Consider the following 21,217-nt stretch of genomic DNA (forward strand, 5'->3'; position numbering starts at 1 on the left):
GGTCCCGCCTGTGTCCTACCCACAGAGAGGAGATGCCGTGACCTGACGTTTCATGAGAGGCCGAGGGAAGACTGTGGTCCCTTTCCGCATTTAGGGGCACCACCTAAGAAGTCAAAACGGCATCTCCGAACCCACCAGAAACCACGACATCCTGAGTGCCATTTCAGTCCTGTTCATCCATGCCCCCTCCTGCTGCCCACTGGTCCTCTGCTGTGCCCCCAGGGGATATCCGGGACTGTCACCTGTGCTGCTTGCCTTCCTCCCTTTTCCACCCAGTGGCTCAGAAGTACCAGGATTCCCACCACACTTTGAACAAAATCCAAACTTCAAGCAGTGACCTATGAGCCCCTGCCCAACCCGGCCCTACTCACCTCTCTGACACGGCCCAAGAATCCTCCCTCCCACCCCTCCAGCCACTGACCTTTCTGCTTCTCAAACAGGCTGAACTCTTTCTGGGTCTGATTTCTGGCCCCCAACTCCTCCCCGCCAAACCACTCCCCACCCCGGCCTGCTATAAATTAATTCCCTCCCTCATGCCTGTCCCCTCCCTTTCACCACATCCTGCTGTTGGCTTTATAGCACTGAGCTCACCTTCTATTGTTTTGTTATGGGTTGGCCTGTTTGGCCATTAGCGTGGGGCTCCATTAGCAGGGGCATTAGGTCTTGTCTTCCTCCTTCTGTGTCCCCGGTGTCTGCTCAGAGGGAGTACACAGCATGAAACTATGGCTAAGGCTGCCATGCTTAGCTGTATGGTTTGTGCACCGCACAAAGGAGCCTAGATGAGGGGCAAGCGGGGCAAATGCAGTCTGTGCCCGACTTGCCCAGCTGTATGCCCTGAGGTAGGGCCTTAGTCCATCCAGGGGAAAGAGCGTCTTTTTCTTTACACAAAGGCCCACTCGCTTGTGAAGCTTTAAATCTGCAGGGCTGCCTCACACAGAGGAGTGGAATCTTCTATCTTTGTCTCTATTAGGGGCTGAGATATCTTCTACCTGAGGGATTCAAACCGGCCAGGGGTCAAGGCTGCTTTCTCTAGTGACAGCAATGAGCCAGGGGCTGGGGAGTGGGAGCAGGGTTAGGGCTGGGGGTAATGTGGTCCTGGAGGGGGACAGCACTTAGAAGCTTACGCTGCTGCAAAGTGTGTGTGGACAGTGTTTGCACACTCGACATTTGCCTATCCCAGGAGAAATCCTGGACATTCTGTCCTCATTGGCATCTGTCCCTGATCGTTGGTGAGGGAGGCTGGATCTCAGTGAGAAGGCATTCCTAACTGTCCTCATCAACTAGATAACAAATGAGGGGTGCCCCAGGGCTCAAAGGGGCCAGAGGCAGGAGCTGGTTGTCTCCTGGCCACCATGCAGGTTGCTGCCCAGCCCTACAACGCCCTAAGGGACTTAGAGGGGATAAAACACTTCATTCCTCTCTTGGAAACGACAGTACGACCAGCAAAGGCACCTCTATCCCCATCTCTGCTGAGTGTGCCTGGCATCTCTGACTTAAATGGAACAAAGCTGCCCAGGAGCAGACCGTGCGGGCGGCAGCAGGATTACAACCCCAGTCAGCCTGGCTCCAAAGCCCACTGTCACTGTGGCTCCGACCTCCTTCCTGAGCCTTCCAGCCTTTACAGGCACAATACCCACCCATCAGAAAACGTCTGTCACTGTCACACATACTGACCAGTACCCCACAGAGGGACCTGTATGATTTGCAAAATCAGGTCCCCTTTGCACCCCCACCCACCGCATTGACTGCATCACTGGGCATCAGGGGCCCTGGTTTCTGGCACTGCCCCAACCGCCAGAGCTGAGCAACTCCTGGCAGGTCATTTCACCCCTCTGAGTTGTCACCTCAAGTGACAGGCGATTTCAAGGCTTGTTCCACTCCCACAGTCTGATCTACGAAGAGGTGAGAGATACACAGGTACAAGTGAGTTGGGGAGTCGATCACACACTGGAGAGTAAATAACAGGTATATTTGGCAGTTGGTTGGGGGGCAGGACAGAAGCAGGCAGCAGGCAGTCTGGGGGCGAGCGGGTGGTGCGTGCAGGCAGCAAGCAGGCATCTGAGAGGCCGGGGAGGGCTTCAGGGAGGAGCCTGGGTGGGAGCTAGACCTCGGGGCATTGGAAAGTGGGGTACGGGTCAGGGGGGATAGGGGTGGAGGAAGGCTGTGCTCCTGACCTGAGGAGCCCCAGGCCCCGAAAGGAGACACAGAGCAACGGGCTGATGTCCCCATGTCTTTTTTCCTCCACCAAGTGGCGCCCACCTCCAATATTCCATCCAAGGCTGAGTTACATATATTAATTACACTATCGTACAACGAGGAAACAGAGGCTTGAGAAGTTCAAGGTCATACAGCTGACAAGTGGTATATGATAGGGCCTCCAGATACTTTGACTGCAAATTTGCATCACTTCCACTGCCCTGCAGCTGCTTTAAAAAAGAAGAAAAAAAAAAAGGAACAAATTCCTGTTTGTCTTGGACGCTGGATGCTAAGTGACGATGGCAGCGTCCGGGTTCGGGCCACTGCTGCTCCATCCTGTTCATCAGACAAGGGCGCTCGGCTTCCCACGGGGACTACTGGGCACCCAGCGCCTTCTCGGAGCCATCCTGTCACTTGCTGGGTCCAGAACTACGTCGTTTGGCTGGTTTGGGGGACACTTTTGTGGTTTTACGTTTGGTTTCAAACCCAGTTCAATCCCTTTGGAAAGAGGGCTATGCTGATTGCCTTCCAGTTTGATCACATTGGGCCGGTTCTGCATTTTTCGTAGGAAAATTATCACCGGGCTCGGTTCTGACTGAGGCTCCCTCTGTGTTGCCTCAATTCTCCACAGAGCCTGGGTCGGCCTTTCTCCCTACTCTGCACATGAAGCTCTGACGAGAGCTTCATGTGCAGCCCCAGAGCACAAAGTCGGGGTTTTCCCAGCTGTCTGCAAATATCTGTCCTGTCCGTGCTGCCCTCCCTCCAGATCGCCAGGTTTCCTGAGTCGCACCCCAGCCGCAGCTGTGGGGTGGCGGGCAGGGACCTGTTTAGCCTGATCCTATCAGTCCTCGGGTACTGTTTCCACCACAGAGGTTGGCACCTGTCCTGGAAAGCCAACCCGGACAGAATGGAAAGCCTTGCATTTCACGGTAGGAGAAGAGATCCCCTCCCCGGCTGGACAGGAAGCCTGTGGCCCTATCTGGTGACTACGGGATAAGCCGGCCTTCAGCCAGCGTGGACGTGGTGGATGGCAGGGTGGGGAGAAAAAAGGAAACTGTCTCCGGTGACGGGATCATTAAGCCCCTGAATCACTCAAGCCTGGTATCCCACCTCTGTCCCTCAAGTCACCCGAGCAGTACTGTCCGTATTGCTCAGGCTGGTTCGGAGGGAGGTCTTTGGGATTTGCAGCCGGGAGCATCCTGAACTGATGCCCTGCATTTTCAGTGGGCGTCCCAGGACACCATGACTGGGGTAGAGAAACCGCCAGGGCTCGGACACCATTCCCACCTCCTGAATGTCCCCGCACCCGGCCAAGGGCGTGCTCGCTCGCTGTCTAGCCCTGCCCTGCCCTGGTAAGATCCTGTGTGGCGATGGCTCCCCGAAGTGGAGAGTGATTTGCAGGCCTTAGCTGGCCAGAGAGCAGAGTCCGATGACTGCTACATGACTCTGTTCAAGCAGGAAAAGCAGCAGCTGATTACCTACCCCGTTCTCTTGTACAAACTTTATTCCTTGCATTTCAAGACTCTGGTTCCACCAAATCTTTCACGTGCATCTATGTTTCCACTTTAAACAGCTGGAACTCCAGTGGCCCAGAAGCAGAAAAAAGGTTTGGGAGTGAGGGAGGGGGGCTGGGAAAGCATCACGAGTGGAGCACAAGCAAGAATGGCTGGGAGGAGGGGGGTACAGGGGAGCAGATCCTCAAACAAGGGCTTGCGTTCAAGCCTAACCCCGCAGGGCGAGACGGGCAGGATTTGGAAGTGGGGATTCTCTCTCCAATGTCCCTTGAACCCAGGGTGGAGATACCCACGCAGAATGAATCAGGGGGAAGCTTCCAGAGGGGTAGGCATTCAACAATCAGGGAACGTCGACCTGTGCTGGCATGGCAGGTACAGAGATCTCTCTGGTGTGTCTCCGCAGGTTTTCCCTGCCTCACCTGTCTCGGGGCCGGGCCTTGGGCCACTTGCTGCTGCTGAGTGTGGACTCTGAGCAGCTTCACAGGGCACAGCCCCACTGCGCCTTGTGGTCACGCCCACCCCACTCCCTTCTTGCCATCTGCCCTGGGGTTTCTCAGGGGCTGCTGAGCCTGTGAGATGCCCAGGGACACTCTGGGCCCGCCCTAGGGCAACCCGGCTGTGCCACGACTTAATACACCCCCACGTTAGAGGGTCAGGGGGGCTTGACCACTGCGAGCTGGAAGCCAGACCTGAATTCTTCTCCTCTCCTCCTTCCTACCCCTCCCAAAAGTATCTCCAGTCACCTCTGGGAAGCTGACACCTCCAGCAATCACCCTGATGCCAGGTGGTGGCTGGCTCAGTAACGCCCCAGTGTGTGTCCTCCCTGTGCTCCCCCGCCCGCATCCCTTTGCACTTCCTGCTGCAGAGCAGCACAGAGGCCTCAGAGCAGGCTCAGTTTTCCCTAATCCAGGCTAAGACAGATGGTGTGGGGAGGAGGGGGCGAGCCTTCATTTAACGAACAAATATTTATTGAGCCCTGCTACAGGCCAGGTCCTATGCTAAGTGTTAGGGACACAGAAGTGAACAAGACAGACACTGTCCTTCACTTATGGGGCCTGTGTTGGAAAAAGAGAAATTAATTATGCAGTTAATGATCTGTAAACAAACGCTTAACCTTACCAGAGATGTTAGGTGACCCCTTTTGCGACATGATTAATTTTTCCACCTGAAGGCTGTTTATTAAATTGGGCTTTCGTGCTAGGGCATCCATCTTAAAGCATCACAGCACCCAGGACGTTACGGGTGGGCGAAGCTAACTCTGGCTAGAAAAGGGGACAGATGGCTTCATCCCTTATCCTTGAACTTTAAAAGGAAAAAAGGAGAGGACAGAGGGGAGAGAGTCAAACCTAGAGTATTTGGATCATGTCAAACACAGGCCACTGCAGCTGCAGCTGGGGTTTGGGGCTAAGCACAGCAAAGCCCCCCTCCAGCTGGGCTGGAGAAAGAGGCTGCCAGCGTCTATCACTCTGGGCTCTGAGGCTAGTGATATGCACCCTAACGTGTCCCAGAGTCTCAGATGGAGCCTGGTGGTTCAAGCTTCAGAACAAGACAGTGTGGCTGGAGCCCAGGTCCTGCCAATTACTTGCTATATGATCTTGAGTCTGATTCACTAACTTCTCTGTGCTCCCAGTTTCTTCATTTATTAAATGGGGATGCTAACAAGAACACCTATGGCCTGGGGTCAGATTGAGCGAACCGAGATAAAGCTCCTAGCACCGAGGCTAGCATCAACAAACCCTCAACAAATGTTGGAACTACTTGTTTAACCCTGGGGTCGAGACGAGTGCTATATGCAAAGTGGGGTTCGTGCATTGGGGTCTGTCCCCGAACTCTTCTGTGATTCGGTAAATGGGTGTTAAGACAAAACAGGTTCTTCTCCCACAGATGGTGTGAGCAGCTCTGGTGCAGACCAAGCTTCTCCCACTAGAGCTGCTGGCGCAGGTGGCCCTACAGTGGCTTCCAGGACCCCTCACATCCTCGTATGCACCCCTTTGTGTAATTCTCTTCCCCTGGCTGTGGGCTGGACCTCGTGACTCGCTTCTGATGAATAGAATATGTGATGAGATGTCACGTGTGAGATTAGGTTACAAAAGAATGAGATTTCATCTTGTCTGCTCCCTCTGACAAGCAGGCCGTGATGTTGAGAGCTGCCTGGGGAGCATGGGGAGACCCAGGTGGCAAGGCCTGGCAGGAACTGAATGCTGCCAACAACTTGGAAGTAGATCTTCCCCAGTCAGGCCCTGAGATAACCGCAGCCCTGGACAATGCGACCCAGAGCCGGATGACCCAGCTATGCCAGGGCTGGATTCCTGACCCTCAGGAACTGCAATCTGGTGTGATTTTGAGCCACTAATTTAGGGGATAATTTGTTAGATGGCACTATACAACTAATGCATCTGTTTGGGAGAATTTTCCAAGAAGCCATAAAAAATGTAAACTATGACACATCTACCAGAATGGCTAAACTTCAAAAGAGTGACAATATCAAGTACGGGCAAGGATGGGAGTTCATGGGAATGTTCATACACTGCTTGGAAGAGAAAACTGTAAACCACTTTGGACAACTTGTACTTTCAGACAAATTCTATCTACCCTATGGTCCAACCATTGTACCCATAGGTATTCATCCAGAGACAATGAAAATATTAGTAACTTTACTCATTCCAGCCCCACGCTGGCATCACCAGATGTCCATCAACAGGAAAATGGGTTAAGCAAATTGTGGCATAGTTTTGTGATGGAATAGTCCTCAAAAATAAAAAGAAATAAATTATCTGTGTGCTCAACAATAGAGAAAAATCACAAAAATGTGCTAAGTGAAAGGATGTATGTCACGATACGTAAAAATATATACTGCATACTTCAATTTTTTTTAGTTTTTTTTTTGCATAATTCAATTTTTATCACTAGTGCTTAACTCAGGGAACATTTGCAACGTCTGGAGACGTATTTGCTTGTTACAACTGGCAGGTGGAGGCTGTTCCTGGGTGGAGGCCAGGAATGCCGCTAACCATCCTCCAATGCACAGGACAGAGCCCTACAACAAAGAATTAATTATCCAACCCAAAATGTCAGTAGTGCCGACTGAGAAACACTGATTTACAAGCAGTTTTAGAACAGGTAAAACTGATCAGTGGTGATAGAGATCAGAACAGCGGTTGCTTCTGGGAGAGGTGAATGGCAAGAGGCATGTTAGAGGTGTGGTTACAGCCCACGGGATAAATATTGGTCAAAATTGATTAAGCTATACACTTCTAAAGTGTGCATTTCACTGCATGTGAACTGTACCTCACTAATAATTTAGAGAGAAGTGGATATAGAGACAACCCCTCCTCCCCCCCCCCCCCCACACACACACCTCGATCCAACCTGGTGAATTAGGCTTTCTGAAATGGGCATAAGAATCTGAGTGTTGGGACGCCTGGGTGGCTCAGTGGTTGGGCACCTGCCTTTGGCTCAGCTTGTGATCCCCAGATCCGGGATCGAGTCCCGCATCGGGCTCCCTGCGAGGAGCCTGCTTCTCCCTCTGCCTATATCTCTGCCTCTCCTCTCAATCTGTGTTTCTCATGAATAAATAAATAAATCTTTAAAAAAAAAATCTGAGTGTTCAGCAAGGGTCCCAAGTGATTCCTAATACAGCCAGCTCAGAACTGTTGTCTATGGACTTCTATTTAGGATCCAGGGGTCTCCAGATCAGTGTTTCTCAACTTTCCTTTCAAAGCAGCTCTAGGGGCAGAGAAAGATAACACATCTTCTAGGGAAAGGGAAAGTCTTCTGGAGCAATTGGGAATCTTTCCTGAAATCTCTAATTCTATCATGAAAATTAATGTGCCTTTTTGTATCTGGTGCCATGCGATTGGTTTAGGATGAAAATGTTTTAAATTATCACCAGGAAGGAAAAGTTGCCCTTGTCTATTTTGTGACTTGAGATATTTCCCAGGACACTGGCTCTGCCTCCAACACCGCACCCCCCCCCCCCCCACACACACACAGGCTCTCTCCTAGTAGAGAAGCAGGACTCTCTCCCTAATGTCTGGACAATGGGCAGTAAGTCCATCAGGTCAAGCTAGAAGTTAATGGTGAGAAATGGTCATTTTGCTTCTGGGAAAGAACCAACTCCTGGAGGCCGAGACTGTGAGTGGGAATTCCTTCCAGTCGTATATACAATTCTCCCAAAGAGAACTTGGGGTGAAGTCATAGAGGCTCTTCACCAACCCAAAGGCTTGGTCCCCACTGCCCATTCCCTCGAGAGAGCATCTCTGCACACCCCTACAACTGGTTGAAGCTTTATAGCTAACAGGCTACTTGTTAACAGCCTTGTAGGAGTCAGGCCATGCTCACTGCTGTGTAACAAACAACTCCCACACCTATATGGCCGAGCACAAGAAAAGCTGGTTTCTTATAGTCTTAAAAGGTCTACCGGACCTTCTCAAAACTCAGAGTCCCGGCCTCTTCCACCTTGTGGCTCTGCCGACCTGGGCCCGGCACTGTGTAGGTATTTGTTCACTGAATCCCCACAATGACACTATCAGGAAGTGCTCCTAGGATCAATTCTCTTTTCCAGATAGGAAGCACCATCAGCTGGTGAGTGGAGGGGCTCGAGTCAAACCCAGACAGACTCACTCCAGAGCCCTACACCGACCGCTCTGCCCTGCTTCCTGCCCCCTTCTCCACCTCCTCTCATCTTCAGTCATACTTTACTGCTCACTGGTGTTTTCCTTCCATGGAGACTGATGCCCAGGCCACTGGGTGGCCCCACTGCCCCAACGCCTCTACGCACCCTTTGATTGAAGGAACTGGGTTATAGGTGCTGCTTTCTCACACTTGGATATGCATAATTCCCACCTGCCGAAGTGAACAATTCAGATTTTTCTGAAACCCGAAAGCTCAGATGTTTGATTCAGAGGTGTTAGGTCGAGCCTGGGGAACCTGCATGTCTGAGAAGCTCCCCAGCACGGCTGTAATGTGGGTGGTCCCTGTGGCCCATGTGGGAACACCCCGGTTTTGGAAAGGCCCCAGAAATTCAAGTAGGATAGGTGTAGACACGGCCTTTGGTGTGGTGAGCACCTCCTGGACACAGCCTCCCTGTCTCTCAGCAGGTCCCCTCGGGTCCCCAACTACTTGTCTGGTGGATCCCCTACTCCAGGGGAACTGCTGGTACCAGACCTCTACTTCTTAGAGGCTTATGGGCAAACGCAGGGGGTCAGGCCCCAGGGGAGGGTGTATGCTGGGGAAGGGCGTACTTCCAGCTGCAAGGTTGAAATTCACTTCGAAGGAGCAGCTTGTCTTCCGGTCCAGGCACCACACAGTGTTTCCATGGCAACCCAGCCACCGTTACATCTTTCAATACCCCTTCCAACACCTCCTCTTCTGTTTATTACAAGTCTGTACCCTCATCCTTTTTCAAATCCCCCTCCCTGGGGACTCACCTACTTTCTTCCCCCTCCTTTGTCATTTTAAAACCTAAGAAGGCTCCTCTGTGGGGCCCAGGACACTCCCCACCCCCTCGCTGGTACCTCATGCGACAGACCAGGAGATGCAATAGACGAGGAGGTCTGTCAGTGAATTAGCCTTGCTGTCAGTTGGGTAAATGTGCTTCTCCACCGGACAAGAGTGAGACACAACGAAAATAGCAGCCAGCCCAGTGCCAACCCTTTCCCTGCTGGTAGTCGTTCAATCATCTGTTCAACATTTACGAAATCTCTAGATGCTGGTCGGCTGTAGGAACAACACTGTCCCGTCACTTCCTTTGTGGGGTGAGCATCGCCAGTGGAGAAGAAAGCAAGAAGTCACTAGATGCAAAAAAGGCAATATCAGAGACAGATGGTGATGGGAGGGAGGTGGGAGGGAAGGGGATGCAAGGCTAGTGTTCTCGAACCCCAGCATGTGACCATGGAGCCTGCAGGCTTTACAGCCTGACCATGTGCTTCCCTGCCTGGGAGAGACCAAGGAACCAGAGCTACGATGGTCTGTTACCTTTCTAAGGTGTTGGGTAGATCTAAGGAGAAGCCACTGGGGCTGGGGGGACCCAGTCCCACCTCTGCCCTCTGACCCCAGCTGTCCATTCATGCATTCCATTGGTCACTGTTGGAGATGGAGAACCCAGTGTGACGGAGCCCGCAGCAGACGCTGGTCCCTGCCTGCCCACACTGCGTGTGTGGGGAGGAGTGGGCAGTGGGGGATTCATATAGTAATAAGTGCTATGATGAGATCAGCAGTGGGAGACAGGGTTTATAGGAGCACATCGAATTGCCGGGCGGGGTGGAGCAGATCTCAGGGTGGGCTGTGTGTGTTGAAGGGAGGAGGTTTTCAGGAAGATGCAGAGGCTCTGACTTTGGGTTGGGCACTCCTGGAAGCAGGAGCAGCGGTTTGACAGTGGAGAGGTGAGGGGAAGGCAATCTGGACCGAGGCCGTGGCTTGAAAGGCCTCATTGTGTTTGGAGAGCAGTGGGTACAACTAAAGCTTAAAGCCTCCTGAAGAGGAGGGGCAGCGAACACTGCCCTTCTCCCAAAATTTCCCAGAATAAGCAGAATTTTAAAAAAACAAAACAATTCTGGGGGACTGGAAGCCGCAAAATGGCCAGATCCTGCCTAGAGATTTCTGTCTTCTAGGTGGTCCCTGCATTGATGCCATTGGTCACATCACAGTGCCTGAAGGGCGCTGGCCTCCACCTCTTGACCACTGCCTGCGTGCATGCCCCATGCTCCTCGAAGCACTACAGACTTTACCTCACACAACCTCACACAACCCTAGAGGTAAGTGCCTAATACTTTCCCTATTCTACACCCTAATATGAATAAATAAAAACCTAGTATCAAAGAAGCCTAGTTCTTCACAAAGGAGGAAAATGGGGCTCGAGAGTTTGCAACTTGTCCAAGATCCTGCAGCAAATGTAGGGCTGCTTTGGCCTTGGAAGCAGATCCACCCACAGCCAGGGCTGCTGACCATGACACCGCAGGACATGGCTCTCCGGGGGCTGTCTCTGGATCCCAGCCCATAAACAGGTGGAAATGGAGAGGTCCAGCTAGGTGCTTTTGATTTGCTGGCAGGCCCCGTACCATTAGACGGATAACTCCACTCCCCTCCCCACCCAGTTGTCTGGGCCTTTTTTTTTTTTTTTTTCTAAATGAAGTGTCTGGATGTTTGGGCATCAGCTTCGTTATTCCTCTCAGTTTTGGATACGGGCTTGGCATCCTTCGTGCTGAAAATATGTCTGGTCTGTGACATGAGCCAAGACAATGGCAACACTATGTTGTCACGTCATCAGCATCGGTCATAAGCATTGTTTCAAAGCCAGGATGGTTTTCAAGGTCAGAGAAAAACCTCTGACCAGGGGTTCAAACTCAGTCTTGTTATCCCAATTCCCCCATCCTCATCCCCCATCTCCAGCCGCTGTAGCAGCACTGTGGCTAGTGGGTTTGAATCCAAGCACAATCTCAGCCAGCCTTTAACAGTCAGAATCTGCCCCCTGCACCCCCTCTATTGGTTTCCTGGGGACTTCAAAGTCTTTCTGTGAAACTGTGTCCATGTATAGGAGGAAGATCTCAATGCTGCATCATCAATGATTTCTGTAGTACGAGAACACAGACACTTAATGTTGGTTTCTGTGGCCTTAAGCAACTGTCCGTTTGAATATATCAGACACTTTTTCTCACTTTCTTATCTGTGGGTGCCATGTCTCTAACGCTGGAACGTCATTTGGGTATGAAAGGCTGAGAAATCTGGTGATAGGCTGGTTTCCTTGGCACTGAATTCAGGATCTTCCTTCAGAACACCTATGGGATTTTTTTGATTCTATAATGCTTGACGATGAAACTACTGACAAAGGCAGCAGTGTTTTACCTTTCCTTAAGCAGATATATTACCAACAATAGCTAAAGTACTAAAATTTGATACTTTCTTTTTCCCATTAAAAAAAAATCAGAGCACATTCAAGGTTATTCCCATAGTAATACCTCCTTCACACATTTGCATTCTGATAAGCTTTTCTTAGTGGGAGAGCAAGAAAATTCTGTAAGACCCTTGAGCATGTGAGCGTCATCCATCACAGGTGATGCCTCGTGGAATACAAGTGCAGAGAGTCGCTAACTGAAGACATCCATCCACTTCTGGGCAGACACTTGCACAGCACCTCATTTTCTACCCTCGTGGTTTAAAAAACAGCCAAGTTGTGAAGTGTGGCTTCCAAACAGGACCGTGACTGTTTTATTAGATCCTCCTTAGATTTTGGTTTTAAGCCCCAACCCTCCCATTTCTAGACAACCACACAGAAATCTGCACACACTTTTTGCCTACTAACTGTGTATCCACGCGCCCTTAAAACCCGTCCTCAGGAAGTTGACCATGCCATGGTGCAGACGAGATATTTCATATACGGGGAATACGAACTGCTCATGCTAGAACTCTCCTGTGTCCGTGGCAGACATGACTAATAAGTTAAAACATTCTTTCCTGCTCTGCTCAGACAGGGCCTGTTCAGCTCAGGGCTCCGGAAGCTGCTACAAATGGGTAAGAATTGGCACCCAAGATGAAAGCTAGGTGGCTTCCCTGCTGCATATGTATAAGAAGATAGTAAGTGTTGAAGGTAATCCTGAAGGGCCAGGTGTCTAGACTATGAGCTGCAAAAAACCACCGAGGAGGTTCTCATGGTTTGTGAGGTCAGAGAAAGCTTCCTGCAGGAGGGGCTCAGCCCAACATTCAAAGATAACTATGGATAGGAGAGGCAGGGGGTAGGGCAGCCCGGGTGGCTCAGCGGTTTAGCACCGTCTTCGGCCCAGGGCCTGATCCTGGAGACCCGGGATCAAGTCCCATGTCAGGCTCTCTGCATGGAGCCTGCTTCTCCCTCTGCCTGTGTCTCTGTCTCTGTCTCTGTCTTTGTGTGTCTCTCATGAATAAGTAAATAAAATAAAAAAATAAAAAAAAAAAGGAGAGGCAGGGGTAAACCATGCTGGAGGCTAGGCCAATGGGAACCATGCCAGAGCCTAATGAAAGCAGGTTCTAAACAATGAAGCCTTGTGCAAACAGGGCCTTAGCACTGTTGACCCTGACCTCTGCCAATGTATAACCTCTCTTGGTGATGCACAGACTCTCCCTTTGTCGTTATTAATTATCAGGGCTGGTAATAATAGCTAACATTGAAAACCCTATCAGTAAGGGTTTGGGCAGGAACAGAAGGCACACTGAAAGCAGACCACTTAGGAGAGTTTCATAAAGCAGGTATTTACAAAAGTGTAGGAGGTGGAGGAAAACAACACAGGATGGAGACTTGCCAGGAGCCGGGAGTAGCTGCGCACGGTTCATAGCCCTGGACCTGGCCTTCGGGTGCCAGGGCACGGGAAGGGGGAGGCTAGGGAAAGGGGGTGAGATTGGGCGGGAGTGAAAGATGCTGAGAGTGCTCTGGGTGCAAAGGGATGGTTTCCAGCCCAGCATCTAAGTTCTGGACGCTGGATCATCCATTTGAATCCCCACAATTCAGTGACAATGACACAGTTAAGAGATGGCCACACTGATGCACTGACAGGTGAAGTCATTAGCCCGCCATCGAACAGCAAGCAAGGGACAGACTGCCATCAGAACCCGAAGCCCGAGTGCCTCATGTCCTCCAATCATCTCGGCATCACATCAAATTATTTTACTATAGTCATTTTTAAAAAAGATTTTATTTATTCATGAGCGACAGAGAGAGAGAGAGAGAGAGAGGCAGAGACACAGGCAGAGGGAGAAGCAGGCTCCATGCAGGGAGCCCGACGTGGGACCCCAGGATCAAGCCCTGGGCTGAAGGCTGTACTAAACCGCTGAGCCACCCGGGCTGCCCTACTGCAGTCATTTTGATCATAACTTAATTATTAATATAAATTATTAATCCAATAACCGTTTCACGTACTGTTGCAATTAGTGCAGCCTTGCAAAGGCCACCTGGAGGAGTCATGGGACCTTGGTCTCCAGTGGCAGCGGCGGCCAGGGTCACCCTTCTGCTCCTGAGGAGGCCAGGGGCCCCGACGTGACTCCGCCAGGGACAACTCACGCAGTCATGTCAGTTGCCTGGATCTCAGGCAGCGGCTCAGGGCACTGCAAACACACCAGCGGCCTCAGATACTAATCCTTCTGGACACGAAGCCACGGGCACAGCCCACCACGGCAGGCAGCCGGCCCGACTCTCCCCAGGGCCTTCAGAAGTTACAGATTCAAGGTGCTTCTTCCTTAGCATCTCATGTTTCCCTAACGTGCAGAATTCCAGAGACATCACAGGACGGGCAACTGCTGACTTAACTAGCTGGTCTTAATAATTCAAGTCCGTCGATCATTCTCTGTACTGTGGTGAGGGAACCGAAGGACACTTCTGGCATCTCTGACCCTGGTGGGCACTCTGCCGTCGGGGCACCTGCAGGCACGGCCCCCTCTTCCAGCCACTGCTGGCCGCCCCCCGCCCCACAGCTGTTCTCCCTCCCACCCCTAAAGAGCCTCCACACCAGGCAGCCCTGTGCTTTCTCTCCCCCTTCTTCACTTGGCAGCCTTCCCACCTTAATCCCACAGTCCATCATTTCAACACCTTTTTAGAGTGCAAAGACCCCCTGGCCTTCCCACCCTTTCCTGATGCCTTGTGCTAACACCCCAACACTGGCTGAACCCGCTACACCGCGATGCCTACACCTGACAGCCTTGCACCACGCTAGGTCGCTCTAGGGGGGTGGTCCCCCGCCAAATTCATGGTCAGCAGCCTCGAACTGGCTCCCAGCCCTGCCCCGCAATCCTACCCTCCCCGTAACTCCTTCCCCGAACCCACATTTTGGACCTCAAGCTTCCTCCACAGACAAGAAGCAGCCAGGACGACGAAGGCCCCCTCGCATCCTAACAGACATGCACCTGCTCTCCGTGGGTAGAAGGACGCTGTGGCCGCCCCAGTCCTGTTACATGACGGCAGGGGTGCCTCTCGCTCTCCTGCTGGGGACCGGCCCTTCCAGCCCAGCCTGGCACCTGTCCCCACGGCATTTGGGTTACTTACCAGCTCTCTCTTCCTCTCTCTTGAATGTTTACCTTTCCCTTTCAACTGACTCCTCCCCTAGCAGCTTTTTTTTTTAAGATTTTATTTATTAAAAAAAAGATTTTATTTATTTATTCATGAGAGACAGAGAGACAGAGAGAGAGGCAGAGACACAGGCAGAGGGAAAAGCAGGCTCCATGCAGGGAGCCTGACGTGGGACTCGATCTCGGGGCTCCAGGGTCACGCCCTGGGCCGAAGGCAGGAGCCAATCCACTGAGCCACCCAGGGATCCCCTCGCCCCCAGCAGCTTTTAAATGTGCTCATCAGTCCGCTGGCTCCTTGTCCCCTACTCAGCCACCATCCTCGCCCTCTCCACACACCTCAAAACAACTGCCAGTACTCGGTGCCCTCCTCATGTCCTCACTCTCTGTCCGTGTGACAAGTCGTTCCCAAAGGGCCCTGTCAGCCCAGGGAAGGTCACGGTTGGTCTCCAAGGTCACCAATGACCTTCACTCTCATTCCTATGGATTTTTTTCAGGCCTACCTTCCTTGACTTTTCAGGGGCAGGTTCACACTTGATGATTCCCATCCTCTTAAAAAAGCTTTTTTTTTTCACCTGTTAGTATTATTCCTCAGACATCACATTCTCCAGATTCTTCTCTTTCCTCTCCGGCCACTTGTCTTTCTCATGAAATGCTGGTGTCCACCGGTACTTCCCAGGCTCTTTTCCCCTCTCATTCTGCTCTCTGGCTAGGTGGTCTCAGCCGTGCTCATGGCTATGTTGGTTGCCTCTTACAGATGACTCCCCAACCTGCATCCTCGGCTCCCCGATATACATCACAGCCATACTGTGAGCTCCGGACCTGCTAAACCACTCCCACTATTGACATCTTCTTGCAAATCGTGCAAAGACTCCTCATGCTTTCCTTACACAAAAGTGAACCCGGTGACTTCAAACCCGCTATTGCTAAGTGTTCCCTATTTTGCTAACTACTACCACCATCCAGCTGGGTAAGTGAAAAACCTCAGGTGTCATCCCTAACTCCTCCCTTTTCCTGAAGCCCACACCCAAACCATAAGCAAAGCCAGTCGATCTATTTCCTAAACATCCCGCCAAAGCACTGCCACCATCATATCAGCCCAAACCATCACAGTCTTTCTCCAGGCCTCCCCGTGACCTCTCTCTTTCCACTCTTCCCCATCCAGAAGGATGGTTTCGCAGCCCAAATAGGGCCATGCACATCTCACTGAAGACCTTTCAGTAGCTTCCACTGCTCTTGGGATAAATATCCAAACAATTATTGTGGCCTAGAAGGTCCTGGATGCCTCTGCCCTGGCCTGACTGGCCCCTTCACCTCACTCCCTCCTATGCTTTTGATACTCTTCCCACTTCGACCTTCATCCAGTCCCTCCTGAGTGATATTTGTTCTTTCCACAGGGCCTTTGCACATGCCCTATGCCCAGAAGACTTCAAATGTCATCCCCAACACCTTCACCTAGCAAATACCACTAACTGTATGTCAGGAGGGTATGCAAGACAGTTCATTTGGGGCATGGGAAGAAAATAACAGATTTTCACTTTATAATGTTATTTTTATCTCATTGTTTTAAAAGATTCATGTTGTGCATATTTTATTATGTATATGATCTATTAGTAGAGTAATATATATAACACATATGAGAATATATATACGCGTTACAAAGAATTAATATGTACAATATACAAGTTCACATGCTCAAATTTTTTTACTGAAAGGAGTCTCCAAAACTGTTGATGTTCAGAGCAGTAATCAACTATCACTTTTTGGGAGCCCTCCTACCTGCCTCACCACACCTAACACAGCTGTAGATTTATATTCACTTGTACAGCTGCGTGGTGAACATCTCCACCCCTTAAATCTGAGCTACAGGAAGTCAAAGACGTTGTCTGTCTGGTTCCTGCAGTGTCCCCAGTGCTCAATGCCTTGTACATAGTAGTTTGTCAAGAAAATGTTTTTTTAAAAGAAAGACTATCCTAGAAGTAGAATGTTCATGCTCTCCTTCCCATCCTCAGGGAAGCCTTTTCATTTCTCACACCTGGAACGTTTTCATGGGCTCTCTCTTTCCTGCATAGTGAACATACTCATGAATCACTACTCTCATAAAAGATCAATAAGAAAACGATTTTGAGATACTTAAAATATGCTCGGAGTAGTGCCAGGTGCTGAGTCTGTGGGGTGCTTTCAAAAGTTACCTCGTTTAGCCTTTAATATTACCTTAGAGAACACGATCATCATCCCTGCTTGTTGATGAAAAAAGCAGGATTCACAACAGTCAAGGTCATTTAGGAAAATGGTAGAGGCTACATTTAAATTCAAAGTTTGGGATCTAAGCCTAACCTGTTTCCTAGTCTAACTCAGCAGCTTGATCATAAAATTAACAGTTTCTAGGGCAGCCCCAGTGGCCCAGCGGTTTAGCACCACCTTCAGCCCGGGGTGTGATCCTGGAGACCTGGGATCGAGTCCCATGTCCGGATCCCTGCATGGAGCCTGCTTCTCCCTCTGCCTGTGTCTCTGCCTCTCTCTCTCTCTGTATCTGTCATGAATAAATGTAATCTTAAAAAAAATTTAACAGTTTCTAGATTCTAAGAAGCAATTTCTTCTTTTGAGGGATCTCAAAAAACTCGATTGTTACTAAGCTCTCTAATCCTGGCGGGTACCCAAAAATCAAATGCAAGTCTACCATGTAGTGATTCCAAATGGGTTACCAAACCTCACGTCCATTCCTTTCTGTTCTTTGTTTCTGCGTGGTTTGCAATGAGGTTGTTGAGCAAAGGGCAACCATCATGTTTCTACTTAAAGGATCTGTTCACTTGAAAGGTAAGAGAGGTGCTCCTCCCGAGGGCGCACTGGCAGGGACCGTGTCCCAAAGCCCTTCATATCACTGTTGCTGTTTTGCTATGGGGTCTCGTGCCTTGATGTGCCACGCTGCCCTCACTGTGTCTCTCTGATGGACTTGCCCTTTCTTCTAAGTGAAGGAACTGAGCTGGAAACCGAAATGCCTCCCAGGATGCTTGAGGATGGGCTGTGGGAAGGGAGAAGGGGGTCAGCTCTCAGAACGAGCTGAGAGCAAGCAGAAATCACTCTACATTTATGGATGTTCCCATGATGTCTTCTATGTCCCAGCCACATGGCTTTCCCACAACCTGACATTCATCTTCAAACTCTGTCCTCTCCAAAGAGGACTCTTCACTCCATTTGGAAAGCAAAGTCTCCACTATCCTGCCTCAATAAGCCACACCCTTCTCATCACACCTTTCTTAGCAGCAAATCCAAAACTTCGTGGTGGATGATGCTCTTCCAAGTAAAACATGCTCTACCGTAGGCATTAACCCATTGGCTTCACAGCTGAAGGTTCTTAAACTGTCCCGACATTAGCCAAGTGAACAGAGACTCGGAAGGGAGGAAAATGAACAGAAGATGAGGCCGCCATGCCCTCCAGACATGTCTCCATTCCCTGCTGTGTCACTAGAGGTGAACACCGAGATGCCTCCGCAAGCTTGGCACCTTCCTCTTCGCGCCTGTGCTTGGGATTTTTACTTGGGTTGCAAGCAGAGGCAGTAGCCTGATGGATCCCATCCATCCATCCATCCATCCATCCATCCATCCACCCATCCTTTGACCTAGGAAGCCATTCAACATTTCTCCTCGTTCTCTGGCCATCTGCCAGCCCTGCTCAGTTTCCCTATGAAGGAGCAATCCATCTTGGACTTACTGAGTGGAGGGCAGGGGGAGCCCATGAGATATAGCAAAGTGCCCTGGGGTCTACACCAGGTGGACGAAGACTTCCACAAAATTCTTATAGGACACTCCCCACCCCTTTACTTACTCATATTCATGTACGCAACTACTATTTGACTCTGATCTGTTCATGGAAAGGTGCTAGCTAGCAAATTTCAGAGTGCGCTCTCTGATATTGTTATTTTATTTATTTTTTAAAAAGATTTATTTATTTATTCAGGACAGAGAGAGGCAGAGACACAGGCAGAGGGAGAAGCAGGCTCCACGACGGGAGCCCGATGCGGGACTCGATCCCGAGACTCCAGGATTGCACCTTGGGCCAAAGGCAGGCGCTAAACCGCCGAGCCACCCGGGGATCCCCCTGATGTTGTTATTTTAAATGAGAAAAGTTATAATGCATTCCAAATCCACCCAAAAACCTCAATCAACTTCCCAAAATATCACACCCTTAAACATCATGTAAAAATCTCCCAGGGATTTTCTATAATATACATCAATTAAAACACCTTTTACTTAATTAACACTAGGGGAGCTCCTCAGTGGGAAGGTTTGTGTGCTTGTGCAGCAAATTGACACCACGGGGGACCAAGGGTCCTCTTGTGGCATCGCACTGGTCTGATAATGTCAATACTTAAGGAAATGAAAGTGAAAGATAGTAAATCCCCTCAACTGGACCTGGGTGTTTTAGGACTCCAGGTACACGGGTGAAGCCGATTAGGACCCATGAGGGCTAAAGCTCAAGGGGGGAAGGGTGGGGAATGTGACAGTGATAACATGCAATGTATTTATTTTTATTTTTTATTTATTTATTTTTTTTTACATGCAATGTATTTAAAGGGTGGAGCACCAGGTGCAAGCATGCTCTTTCAACTGGGGAGCCAGGACTGCCCCACACGGCACTCCTCCTATAAGACTCAGAAGCAATGAAATATTTTTACAGGTGTGTCCTTGTGGATTCATGGTCATGGGCATTCCACACAGAGAGGAAATGTTTTAAAAACTTGCCAGATACTGATGAGCACCTTAAAAATAAGCACCCCTTGCCGTAGCGGGATAAGGGGTGGGGGGCAGCACCTGGGAGGTTCAGTTGGTTGGGAGTCTGACTCGATTTCGGCTCAGGTTGTGATCTCAGGGTCATAGGATCAAGCCCCTCGCTAAAAACCTGATGCCTGCTGGGATTCTCTCTCCCTTTCTCTCTGACCCACTGCTGGTTCCCTCTCTCTCTCTCTCAAAAAAAAAAAAAAAAGAGTTTGGATTTAAAAAAATTAAAAGCCTAAAAAATGTCACAATGAAATACCACTTCATACCCACTAGGATGGCTGTAACAAAAAAAACAAAAAAAGGAAACTCACAACTGTTGGCAAGGATGTGAAGAAATTGGAAGTCTCATACATTGCTGGTGGGAATGTAAATAGCGCAGCTGCTATAGAAAACAGTTTGGCGTTTCCTCCAAAAGTTAAACATAGAATTACCAAAGGATGCAGTAATTCTACTCCTAGGTATGTACTTGGGAGAAGTGAAAACAGGTTGTCAAATACTCGTGGAGGGACGTCCACAGCCACATATTCACACTAACCAGAAGGCTGCTAACAAACATTGGGAAATGTTGGTTTGGGGGATGGAGGATAGCTTTAAGAGGAGAAATGTCAAGAACGAAGGGATTCTCCACGTACATGTCAGAACCAGCATGCACGTGCGCACGAAGGGCCCTCTCTAGCCACTGTCCACCCAGATGCCCATTGGCCAATGAAGGAGACACAAAGTGAGGACTATACACATACTGGGATATTACTCAGCCATGAAAATCGAGTCCTGGTACAAACCACAACGTGGATGAACCTTGAGAACACAATGTTAAGTGAGAGAGAGCCAGATGCAAAAGGTCACATATTTTATCACTCCAAACATGTCAAACATCCAGAACTGGCAGATCTGCAAAGACATAGGGCAGATTGCTGGTTGCCAGGGGTGGGAACAGAGACGGAAATTGAATGCGTGTCTGCGTAATAGGTGCAGAGTCCCCTTCAGGGGGAACAAAGACGTTTTAGAGCTGGATGAAGCTGAGAACAAAGTGCTGGAATAGTAGTTAATTTTATATGAATTTCACCTCAATTTAAAAAAAAGTTTTGAGGGGCACCTGGGTGGCTCAGTCGGTTAAGTGTCTGCCTTTGGCTCAGGTTATGAGGATTCCAGGGTCCTGGGACTGAGCCATAGCGTCGGTGCTCAGCCAAGAGTCTGTTTCTCCCTCTGCCTCTCACCCTGCTGGTTCTCTCTCTCAGTCTCTCTTAAATAAGTAAATTAAATCTTTTTAAAAATGTTTAAAGTTTTTTTAAAATAACTATAACCTTTGTATTAAGTGCATTTTAAGTGCATTTTCACTTATTTGGTCTCTTCTTCTATAAAGTCTGCCTCACACAGGCATTGATCAAGTTCCATATGTGAATGAAAAAATAAATGATGGGCAGCCCAGGTGGCTCAGCGGTTTAGCACCGCCTTCGGCCCAGGGTGTGATCCTGAAGACTCAATCCATGAGATCGAGTCCTGCATCGGGTTCCCTGCATGGAGCCTACTTCTCCCTCTGCCTGTGTCTCTGCCTCTCTCTCTGTGTGTCTCTCATGAGTAAATAAATAAAATATCAAAAAAGAAAAAAGAAAAAAGAAATGAGTAAACCTATCTATTGTCTACAATGCCTTGCTTGGCCCAGTCCACTCCCTGGCCTCATCGTACACCAGGCCTTGCCTTGCATT

At 49.9% G+C, this 21,217-nt stretch overlaps 1 protein-coding gene across 1 annotated transcript in view; it reads right to left on the reverse strand.

Moving 5' to 3' along the window:
- Positions 1–21,217, reverse strand: part of SYT13 (synaptotagmin 13) — a 44,524-nt gene that overhangs the window by 15,044 nt on the left and 8,263 nt on the right. The window lies entirely within an intron of this gene.

This window comes from Canis aureus, chromosome 21 (assembly GCF_053574225.1).
Source record: "Canis aureus isolate CA01 chromosome 21, VMU_Caureus_v.1.0, whole genome shotgun sequence".
In the NCBI taxonomy this organism is placed as follows: Eukaryota; Metazoa; Chordata; class Mammalia; order Carnivora; family Canidae; genus Canis; species Canis aureus.